This window comes from Lepus europaeus, chromosome 14 (assembly GCF_033115175.1).
Source record: "Lepus europaeus isolate LE1 chromosome 14, mLepTim1.pri, whole genome shotgun sequence".
In the NCBI taxonomy this organism is placed as follows: domain Eukaryota; kingdom Metazoa; phylum Chordata; class Mammalia; order Lagomorpha; family Leporidae; genus Lepus; species Lepus europaeus.
Genome location: NC_084840.1, coordinates 60,359,220 through 60,370,541, shown reverse-complemented (window position 1 = coordinate 60,370,541; position 11,322 = coordinate 60,359,220). Strand labels below are relative to the sequence as shown.

At 44.9% G+C, this 11,322-nt stretch overlaps 1 pseudogene; it reads right to left on the bottom strand.

The window, feature by feature from the left end:
* Positions 1-9,318: 9,318 nt before the first annotated feature.
* On the bottom strand, positions 9,319-11,074 carry LOC133773447 (V-type proton ATPase subunit S1-like; annotated as a pseudogene).
* Between the last annotated feature and the right edge of the window lie 248 nt (positions 11,075-11,322).

The following is an 11,322-nucleotide window of genomic DNA, read 5'->3' as shown; positions in this document are numbered from 1 at the left end:
CAACTGTCTGCTCTGTGCATCTTGCCTCAGTGGCCCATTATGGCTGGCGTTAGGCTGAACAAAGCTGGAAGCTGGGAACTCAATTGAGGTCTCCTACATGGGTGACAGAAACACAGCTGAGTCATCACCTGCTACCTCCCAGGGGTAATCAGGAGTGGAGCCAGTACGCAAACCCAGGCATTTCTGTATGGGGTGTGCACATCCCATTTGCCAAGGCTGGGCCAAAGGTTGGAGCCAGGAGGTGAGCCCTCAATCCAGGTCTCCCCTGTGGGAGGCAGGAGCCCCGTCATTTGAGCTATCACTGCTGCCTCCCAGGGTGTACATTAGCAGGAAGCTGATGTCAGGGCCTGGAACCAGGCATCATACTCTGATACTCCAATATGGGACACAAGCATCTTAACCACTAGGCTCTGAGACTTTTCTTCTTTTCTAAAACAAGTATTTATCACTGTATTCTCTCTAAGGGTTGTTGTAACTGCAGCCTCCAAATTTTGATATGTTCTGTCTTCATTTTTAGTTAATTCAAAATATTTTCTAATTTCCTTTGTGATTTCTTTTTTGCACACAGCTTATTTAGAAGTATGCAGTTTAATTTCTTAATACACTCCAGGTATCTTTCTATTACTGATTTCTAGTTTAATTCCATTGAGGTCAGCACACATACTTTGTATGATTTCACATCTCTCTTGAACTCCTTGAAACTCTATAACCTAGAAAAATTATCTACCTTGGTACTCAGTGAAACTTCATTTAGGACCTAGAATATGGCCTGCTTTGATGAGGGCTTTGTATGCCCTCAAAAAGATGTGTACTGTCCTCCAACTGGATGGCTCATTCTACAATGGGGTGGTTACTATTGCTGCTCAAAGCTTTTATATCCTAACTATTAGCTTATTCTTCCAACTCCAACTATGATTTTTCAATATCCAGCTATGACTATTTCTCTCTCTCTCTCCTTTCAGTTCGGTAAGTTTTGGATGCACAGATTTTGAAGCTCAGCTCTTATAGACATTGACATTTCCATTTGCCCCATTATTTCTTTGTGTAAGGAGAGGCTGTATTTCCAACGAAACGATAGATAGGAGTTGGGCACCTATAGCTCTTGGTTTGTGAGTCACAGGCTCTTCAGGGTGATAGGGATTTAGAAAGTTGGAGAACTTGGTGCAGAGGAGGATACAGGGCAATAGATCTTAAAGAAAATCAGTACCCCAAGAAATAAAATGAGTCAGTAGACAGCTGAAAGTCAGTTTTGACCTAGACTGTCTCCCAGAGTTAGAAGACATTAACAACAGCCTTTCATTTCTACACTGTCAATGTCCTCCCAAACTAGAATATAGTTCAGTAGCTTCCCAACTGGTCCTGGGTCTCCCTGACTCCTCCCAGACCTGGAAGGTATGGCTTCTCTGCCACTTTTCTGGTGGATCTCCCTGGATACAACCCACTTGGCACGGACAGAAATGGAAGGGGTGGTCCAAAGGGAGTGAGAAGTCACCTGCCAGAAGAGGGAGTTCTAGGAGAAGGAACCATATGGCTGCAAGGCCCTCAGGGACAGAAGCCATCAAGGCAGACAAGAAGGGAGAACTTGTGTGAATTGGCAAGAGGCAGAGCTAGAAAGAGTAAATTGTTAGAAAAAAGTGAAAACAGGAAGAGGGACAGGATAAGAGATTTTTGACTTTTAAAAAACATTGCTAAACTAATCTGAGTCATGAGGGACTATGTGCAGATGCAGCATAGGGTTGGAAGGGCTGGGCTCTGTGGCAGGCAAGCTGCCTGGGTACCAGTCCTGCCTCCATCACTTACTCATGCCTGGATCTTGGGAGAGTGACTTAACCCTTCTCTCAGCTTCCTCACTTGCTATGGTTATGGTAAGGATCAAGTTAACGCATGCAAAGTGCTTCAAACAATTCCCGGCCCATTGAGCACTAGAGACCTATTTGCTGTTCTTTCATCCTCCTCCTCCTCCTCCTCCTCCTAACCATTATGTACCTATAAATTAACTAGGCTGATTTCATGGGCATTCCAATATTTCTTCGCATGGTACTTTGCATGGTGTTCAGATTACACTCACTGTCTGCGCCCCCTCATCAGAGAGGTAAGAATCCTTACAGGGAAATGGGAGGCCCTGGTTGCAGCACCTCAGGCTCTCAATTCTTGGGCAGAGTTGCCCAATACACAAAGAGGAATATACGGGAGCATCTTGTATAGATTTGCATGGGTGCAGAATTTGACAGGCAGTGGGACAGATGAGGCGTGCTCCTCATTAATCTCCTGTGAGGATGAGCAAACACCAGCCTTCCATTCAGTAGTTCCCACTTAGTCAGGCTCTTCCTAATATGTGGTTAGAGTTAATCATTTTGCTTGCATAAATATGGCTTCTTGCCTGCCCTAGACATGTATGGTTTTGTTGCAAAACTAGACATGCTTTCATGTTCATTTGAAATGCATGCATCTTTTGCAATCCCAAAGACTATAAAGTAGCAGTATTACAATCCTAGGGACTTCCAGCACTTCCTTCCTCCTTGGCCAGAATATCTTACTGTCTTCTAAAAGCACTGTCTGGGACAATGTGCCACTGTGGCCCTGGAGGAAGCTCCATGGATCTGGAAGGCAATTCAGGACATCTGGTCTGGCGGGCCACCCACATAATGCATTCAGCAGACCTCACCCCAGAGGGTCCCCACAGCCTCTCCCCAGTGAACAAAGGCAGAGGCAGGCAGAGAATTTGCAAGCAAAGACTATTTATTCATAAGGAGGAGAGGAGAAAAAAGAGACAACTGAACAGAACGACAGCCCACTGCAGTGAGGTTTCTGGAGCTCTGGGAATCGTCTTGTAGGATCCTTGAGGGCCACGCTGGTGTCTTACCTGTGTCTTACCTCTGTGAGTTGTTCAGTAGAAAATGAGGCACTCGGTGCAGGCTGAGGCCTCCTCTCCCTTGGAATGGTCCCTTCTGTATGGCCTCCCTCCTCCCTCTGCGCCGCCCCCCCCCCCCCCCCGGCACCTTTGATGGGCTTCCTTCTTCTGCCACCTCTGCATGTTAGTGTTCTGGACATTCACCCCTCTTCCTGCTCTAAGGTCTCTTTCCACCTGATTTCCTGTCTCTTGCTGGCAATCTCCAACTCTAGCCCCAATCTCTCTTCTGAGTGTCCCTTCCATTGATGTCCTACAGATACCTTACATTTAAAAAAGAAATAATTTATTGGTTTTATTTGTTTGAGAGAGAGCACTCCATACACTCATTTGGCCCCCAAATGCCAGTAACAACCTGGGCTCTGCCAGGAGCCATGAACTCAATCTGGCTTTCCCACATGAGTGGCAAAGACTCAACTACTTGAGCCATTCACCCACTGCCTCCCGTGGTGCCCATCAGCAGGAAGCTGGAATTGGGAGTGGAGCTGGAACTTGAACCCAGGCAGTCCAACACAATATGGGTGAACCCTTGACTATGACCCTATCAGAATAAGATCAAAGTCAGTGAACCCTAAAGGCTTCCATAGCCTTGGCAGCTCATGACTAGAGCCTAGGGAGATTACTGATGCCATAAACAAGAGTGTCAAATTGTTAAGTCAACAACAGGAGTCACTGTGTACTTACGTCTCATGTGGGATCTGTCCTTAATGTGTTGTCCAATGTGAAGTGATGCCATAACTAGTACTAAAACAGTATTTTTACACTTTGTGTTTCTGTGTGGGTGCAAACTGATGAAATCTTTACTTAGTATATACTGAATTGATCTTCTGTATATAAAGATAATTGGAAATGAAAAAAAAAAAAAAAACCTTGGTGTTAAATTGGAAATGGCATAGAAAATTAATTAATTTTTTAAAAATATATCATGTAGGATATCTGTCTTTAATGTGCTGTACACTGTTATTTAATGCTATAACTAGTACTCCAACAGTATTTTTTCACTTTGTGTTGCTATGTGGGAGCAAACTGGTGAAATCTTTACTTAATATATACTAAACTGATCTTCTGTATATAAAGAGAATTGAAAATGAATCTTGATGTGAATGGAAGGGGAGAGGGAGCAGGAAAGGGGAGAGTTGCGGGTGGGAGGGAAGTTATGGGAGGGGGGAAGCCATTGTAATCCATAAGCTGTACTTTGGAAATTTATATTCATTAAATAAAAGTTTAAAAAAAAACAATATGGGTGAACTGAACACCCACCCCTCAAGATTTCCAAAACTGAAGTTCACGGTTTTCCCAAATGTAGTCTTGCACCTGGATTCCTCATTCAGCTACAAGACACCATCTTCCCCTTCTCACACTTGTCTAGACACCTGAGTGTTTTGGCTTTTCCTCTACCTCTTTCCCTCATGCCTAGTTGGTGGTAAGACTCATAGCTCAGGTGTTTCCAAGATGGCTGAATAGCAACAGTATGGTCCAAATCATATGGGGCAAAATTAATGTTTAAGAAAGGTTGAAACTAGACACCTGAAATAAAGCCATGGGGAATTCACAGCAAAAACAACAACAACAACAACAAAAGAAAAAACCACAATGAAAGCAGCAGAGACAGAATAGGTCCATGCTGAAAGAACAAATAAGAAAAAAAATGGGGGGAGGGGGGACAGCAGAGGCTTCAACCAGGAAAGGAGAACACAGGCCCCAGTGGACCAAGCGAGATGGGGAGGGGAGTTTGTGGATTCCAGGAGCTGCAGTGAGAGGGAGCACCTAGCAAACTGCTTCTGAAGTTACACTCAAGGAAAGAATAAATGAACAGATACGGAAGTGGTGCACCTCCTTCCCCCTCTCCCCACCCTGCAGGGACCGACAGCTGCCGGAAGAAGCCATTTTGCTCCTCTGGTTTATTTGCTTTTTGGTTATTCCTCTAATTTTGGACCAAGCAGGTGCCAGCTGCCCCTGCCTCCTGTGCATGCACCCAGCAATAGCGGGGCTGCTTCACTCTCCACCCAAACAGTAAGGAACATAATTACTCAAAAATTACCTTCCCCCACCACGCAAGTGGTATAGCAAGGGAAAGCCATGCCTATCAAATCTCATGCCCGCCCACACCATTGAGAAGCGAGCCCACAGCAGGTGGGGACTCAACACACACACTCATGACCCACACACCTATAGCAGCTCACAACAGAAGGAACTGTGCTCACAGGAAAATCACCACAGAAAAAGGTGCAGTTCATTAAGCAGTCCCAACTAGTGCTGAAAACACCAGGGACTTACACCAGGGTGTCCCACAGCTGTGAGAAGCGCTGGCCACACCAACAAAGGTGAACACCCTCCTCTACAGACCTCCAGAGGAGAGCTACAAAGCTCCACAGGGGCCTTACTTTGGATACTTGTTCCACCTTGGAATAGAGCAACCAGCCCACACCTACCACATGCCTCCTGGTTCTCATTGAAAGTACAGACATCCCACCAAGCAGCACAAATGCTGAAAAACAAAGGAAAAAATTTAAATAAGAATAAAGAAGACAATATGAGTCCTCTAAAGGAACCCTACAATACTTCAATAGTAGAAAGTGACGATAAAAAGACCAAATATATGCCAGAAATGGAATTCAGAAAATTAATCATCAGACCATTTAGAAGCAACCAAAAGCAAATTACCAAACTAACTTAAAATATTTCTCACAAAACTGAGACGTTAAGGAGAAATCAGAATGAAATACTAGAAATGAAAAGCTATATAGATCAAACTAAAAAAATGCAGTGGAAAGTCTTAGCAACAGAGTAAGTGATACAGAAGAAATAATATCAGAACTAGAAGACAAATTTCTGGCAATTTTACAGTCAGACAAAAAAAAGAGAACGTTAGAAAATTAAAAAACACTATTGGAGAGCTACAAGGTACTATCCAATGACCCAACATGTCGGTGCTAACATTTCCTGAAGGTTTGTAAGAGAGAATGGTTTTGAAGGCCTTCTTAATGAAATAATAACAGAAAACTTCCACAATTTGGAGAAACAAAGGGACATCCAATTACAGGAAGCACATAGAACTCCCAATAGACATGACCAGAAAAGATCTTCACCATGACACAATGTAGTCAAACTCTCCACAGTAAAACATAAAGAAAAGATTATAAAATGTGCATGAGAGAAATGCCAGATCATCCACCCAGACCAAGTGATATTTATCCTGGTATGCAGGGATGGTTCAACATTTGAAAAATCAATCAATATGATACATCACAATAGCAGATTGAAGGAAAAAAACATATGATTATCTCAATGGATGCAGAGAAAGCATTTAACAAAACACAACACCCTTTCATCATGAAAACTTTAAGCAAACTGGGAATAGAAGGAACATTTCTCAACACAATCAAGGCAATTTATGAGAAACCCACGGCCAGCATCCTACTGAATGGGGAAAAGTTGGAAGCATTCCCACTGAGATCCAGAACCAGACAAGGATGTCCACTCTCTCCACTGCTTTTCAATATAGTCCTGGAAGTTCTAACCAGAGCCATTAGACAAGAAAAAGAAATCAAAGAGACACAAATCAGGAAGGAGGAAGTCAAGCTATTCCTATTTGCAGATGACATGATCCTAAACATAGAGGATCCAAAAGACTCCACTAAGAGACTATTGGAAGAGTTTGGAAAGTTAGCAGGATACAAAACCAAGACAAAAATCAACAGCCTTTTTATATGCAGACAATGCCACAACTGAGAAAGAGCTTCCAAGATCAATCCCATACACAATAGCTACAAATAATATCAAATACCTTGGAATAAATTTAAACAAGGATGTCAAAGATCTCTATGATGGGAATTACAAATCATTAAAGAAAGAAATACAGGGAGATACAAAAAAATTGGAAAAATCTTCCATTTTCATGGATTAGAAGAATCAATATCATCAAAATGTCCAGAGTACCAAAAGCAATTTACAGATTCAATGTGATAACAATCAAAATACCAAAGACATTCTTCTCAGATATAGAAAAAACAATGTTGAACTTCATCTGGAAACACAGGAGACCCTCAATAGCTAAAGCAATCTTATACAGCAAAAACAAAGCTGGAGGCATCACAATACCAGATTTCAAGACATACTACAGGGGAGTTATAATCAAAACAACCTGGTACTGGCACAAAAACAGATGGATAGACCAATGGAACAGAATAGAAACACTGAAAATCAAATCAAGCATCTATAACTAAAATATCTTTGACCAAGGAGCTAAAACTAATCCCTGGGGCTAGGGCAGTCTCTTCAACAAATGGTGCTGGGAAAACTGGATTTCCATATGCAGAAATATGAAGCAGGAACCCTACCTTACACCTTACACAAAAATCTACCCAAAATGAATTAAAGATCTAAATGTACAATCCAACACCATCAAATTAATTGAGAACATCAGGGAAATCCTGCAAGATAATGGCACAGGCACAGAGTTCTTGGAAAACACCCCAGATGCACAGGCAGTCAAAGCCAAAATCAACAAATGGTATTACATCAAACTGAAAAGCTTCTGCACTGCAAAGGAAACAATCAGCAAAGTGAAGAGACAACTGTTAGAATTGGAGAAAATATTTGCAAACTATACAACTGATAAAGGTTTAATAACCAGAATATATAAAGAGATCAAGAAATTCAACAACAACAAAACAATCAGGTTAAGAAATGGACAAAGGATTTAGACATTTTTCAAAAGAGGAAATCCAAATGGCCAACAGACACATGAAAGAATGTTCAGGATCACTAGCCATCAGAGAAGGTCAGATCAAAAGCACAATGAGTTTCCATCTCACCCCAGTTAGAATGGCTTTCATACAGAAATCAACAAACAACAAATGCTGGTGAGGATGTGGGGGAAAAGGTGCCCTAATCTACTGTTGGTGGGACTGTAAATTGGTAAAGCCGTTATGGAAGACAGTGTGGAGATTCATCAGAGGTCTGAATATAGACCTTCCATATGACCCAGCCATCCCACTCCTGGGAATTAACCCAAGAGAAATGAAATCAGCATATGAAAGATCTATCTGTACTTCCATGTTTATTGCAGCTCAATTCACAATAGCAAAGACATGAAATCAACCCAAATGCCTGTCAACTGAAGACTGGATAAAGACATTATGGGATATGTACACCATGGAATACTACACAGCAGTAAAAAAAAAAAAATGAAGTCTGGTCATTCACAAGAAAACAGATGAAACTGGAAAATATCATAAGCCAGTCCCAAAGGACAATTTCTATATATTCTCCCTGACATGTAATAACTAATAGAGCACCTAAAAGATAACATGTAGAAATGAAATTGACTCTTTCAGAAGCAATGATCATGAACAGCCCTTCTCTTGAGGAACAGCTTCTTATTCTATATCTTTGTAAATCTTTTCCTTTATAATATTTTCCTTATCTTTTTCTTTTTCATATGATTCACTGAATGCTATACAATATAGTTAATAATATATATATATATATAGTTAATTGAAAATAGATCTTAGTAAAGAATAAGAGAATAAGAAAGGGAAGAGAAAGGGGGTGGGAGTGGGAGGGTGGACACAGTGGGAGGAATCGCCGAGATCATAAAGTTGCAATTGTGAAATGTATGAAGTATGCAACCACAAAGCAGTATAGTACTACATATATTCATACAGACATACGTCTAAGGGCACAACCTAACAACTAGCCATAAGGCCCCAAAATCCATTAAGTTGGTTGGTAAAAATAGCAGCTTAAGTGTTAAAAGATCAAATGGATATCTTTCTTCTTTTTGGTGACCCATCTTTATTTTATTAGAAAACAAAACAACCAAGCACACATTGCTTCCACCAAGCACGCCTAGTAGGAACATTTCACAAACCCAGTGATCCTACTCAGCTCATCTGTCACAGAGGTCCCTTCCTTCTCGCACCACAGAAATAAACCCCAGCATATGCTTATTGCCAGCACAACATTACCAAGACACGATAACAACCACCAAGCAGGACAGTTAACTAGTTACTTCTATATTCTGCCCAACTCAGGGCACTCGAAGCTCTTGGCTGCCCAGGGAGCCTCATAAATGCTGGGGAGGAAGGATCTGCTACACAAAAGTGCTTTAGACAGTGACGGTTAATGGTAGATAAACATGAATAAATCAAGGAAGGACAAGGGACCCTAGGACTAATGACCCCTCCCGTTCACCATGGCTGAGCCTGGGAGATAGGTCTAGTCTAGGCAAAATATCTACAGCTTGTTGGTAGAGGTGAGGGGGAGCCTCAGGGTGCCCCTCAGCAGGTTGAAGAAGTAAGACAAGCCGAGAGGCCTGGAGGCTCATGCTATGGTAGCAAGAGGGTGGCCCTTGGGTCCAGCATGCCACGAGGTGGGACGGTGACAGCCTGGGACACCATCACAACCAGAACCCCTGATTGGCACAGCGTCACACAATCTGGGCCAAAGAGATGGTAGGGCCCTTGTGGTCAAGAAAATGATCCATGGTCTTGAGGTTGAGGATCAGGTGCAGGCCATAGGTGAAGATAAAGAGCATGAAAAGGGAGGTGAGCAGCCCCATCCAGATGCCTGGAGAGAAAAAGCCGACACAGTCGCTGGTGTAGACTGCTCACCCGACACGTTGAAAGCCTGAAGCTAGAAGTCGTGAAGTCACGTGCCACAGTGAGGGCTGTGGGCGGGCCACCAGGAGATTGCCCTTGTTGCTCAGACTGCTGACATACTCGCAGTGGAAGGAGTAGATGCTGGGCCCTGTCACCTGGGAAGTGTTGAAGTAGACAACAGAGCCGTTGCTGTGGATTTCCAGGGGCTCCATGGTAAACCAATTCCTGGCAGACATGGGGTAGAAGCGGTTAGCCAGAATGAACTTGAATGTCACCGTGGTATCAAAGAGTTATTTGTAGGTCAGCGAGAGCCTGGCAATGGAGTCATTCCAGAAGGCATCAGTCAGGTTGAGCTCCTGCACCCCAAAGGTGAGGGATGTCAGGTCTTCCCACTGGTCCTTGTAGGCCACAGAGAAGTTCTGGGCGCAGAACAGGATCCAGGGAGCAGTGTCATTGTAACTCACAGGGTGATGGGTGACAGCCATGACACTGGCTGTTTCTGTAACAGCTGGTGACCTAGTTCCTGGGCCACCACAGCTACATCACGGCCCATCCTGGAAGGGTGGGCTGCTGTGAAGGCTGCCGTATACAGAACGTCTTCAGAGTTGAGTTTGCTCAGCACCTGCCCGATGACTTCATCGTTGCCTGCAAGGACTTCCCTGGGTGCCACCAGACCGGAACTGGCCATGTAGGGCAGGTGGATGAGCAGCAGGGTGGGGAGGCTGGCATTGAGCTTCAGCTCTCATAGGGTGGCCAAGTCCACGTGCCAGGCGCTGGTCTCTAGTTTCTCCTGCAGGTAGGCTGTCAGAGTGGCAAACGCAAAGCAGTGGAGGGCGGGAAGCATCAGGGAGGAGGGGGCCAGGCCCAGGGCATTCTCCAGGTTAGAAAAGGCGCTGTGGCCGGTGCCGTGGCTTAACAGGCTAATCCTCCGCCTAGCGGCGCCGGCACACCAGGTTCTAGTCCCGGTTTGGGGCACCAGATTCTATCCCAGTTGCCCCTCTTCCAGGCCAGCTCTCCGCTATGGCCCGGGAAGGCAGTGGAGGATGGCCCAAGTGCTTGGGCCCTGCACCCCATGGGAGACCAGGAGAAGCACCTGGCTCCTGCTTTCGGATCAGCACGGTGCACCGGCCACAGCGGCCATTGGAGGGTGAACCAACGGCAAAAAGGAAGACCTTTCTCTCTGTCTCTCTCTCACTATCCACTCTGCCTATCAAAAAAAGAAAGAAAGAAAAAAGAAAAGGCGCTGTCCGGCTTGTTTCCAAACACACCACCGTAGGCCGTGAAATCCTCAACGCTGAGCCTGTCCCACAGGAACAGCAGCACGGCCGGGGCCCCAGCTCCAGCGCCGGCTCTAAGTAGGCGGGCAGCCGTGCAGCGCCGGTGACGTGGCCCTCCTGAGTGTCGGCCCGCAGCGCCCACAAGTCCCAGCCGCTCTACCACAGCACCAGCGGCACATGCTGCACGCCTCAGCCGCCACCACCACCAGCGACAGCAACCGCCACGGAGCCAGGACCCTCAGCGCCCCTGTTCCCCTGCCTGGCCGCGCCTGGGCTGCCGCCATTGCTGCTGCCGTCACGCCGGCGCCTACTGTTTCTCTTTGGCTTCTGGTCACCTGACTTGAGAAGTTTCTGGAAGCGTGTGTTCCTCCGCCCCTTCGCCCGCCCTCCTCACAGGGGTTGGCTGTGCACACGAATCACTTCTCCGTTTTTCAGACCAGTGAACTTTTAGAGCTTTGGTCTTGTCAGCTGCCCTGTCTCTAATCTTGGACTTTTTAGTAGATTATAGCTTTTATATGGGAGGGTAGGTTAG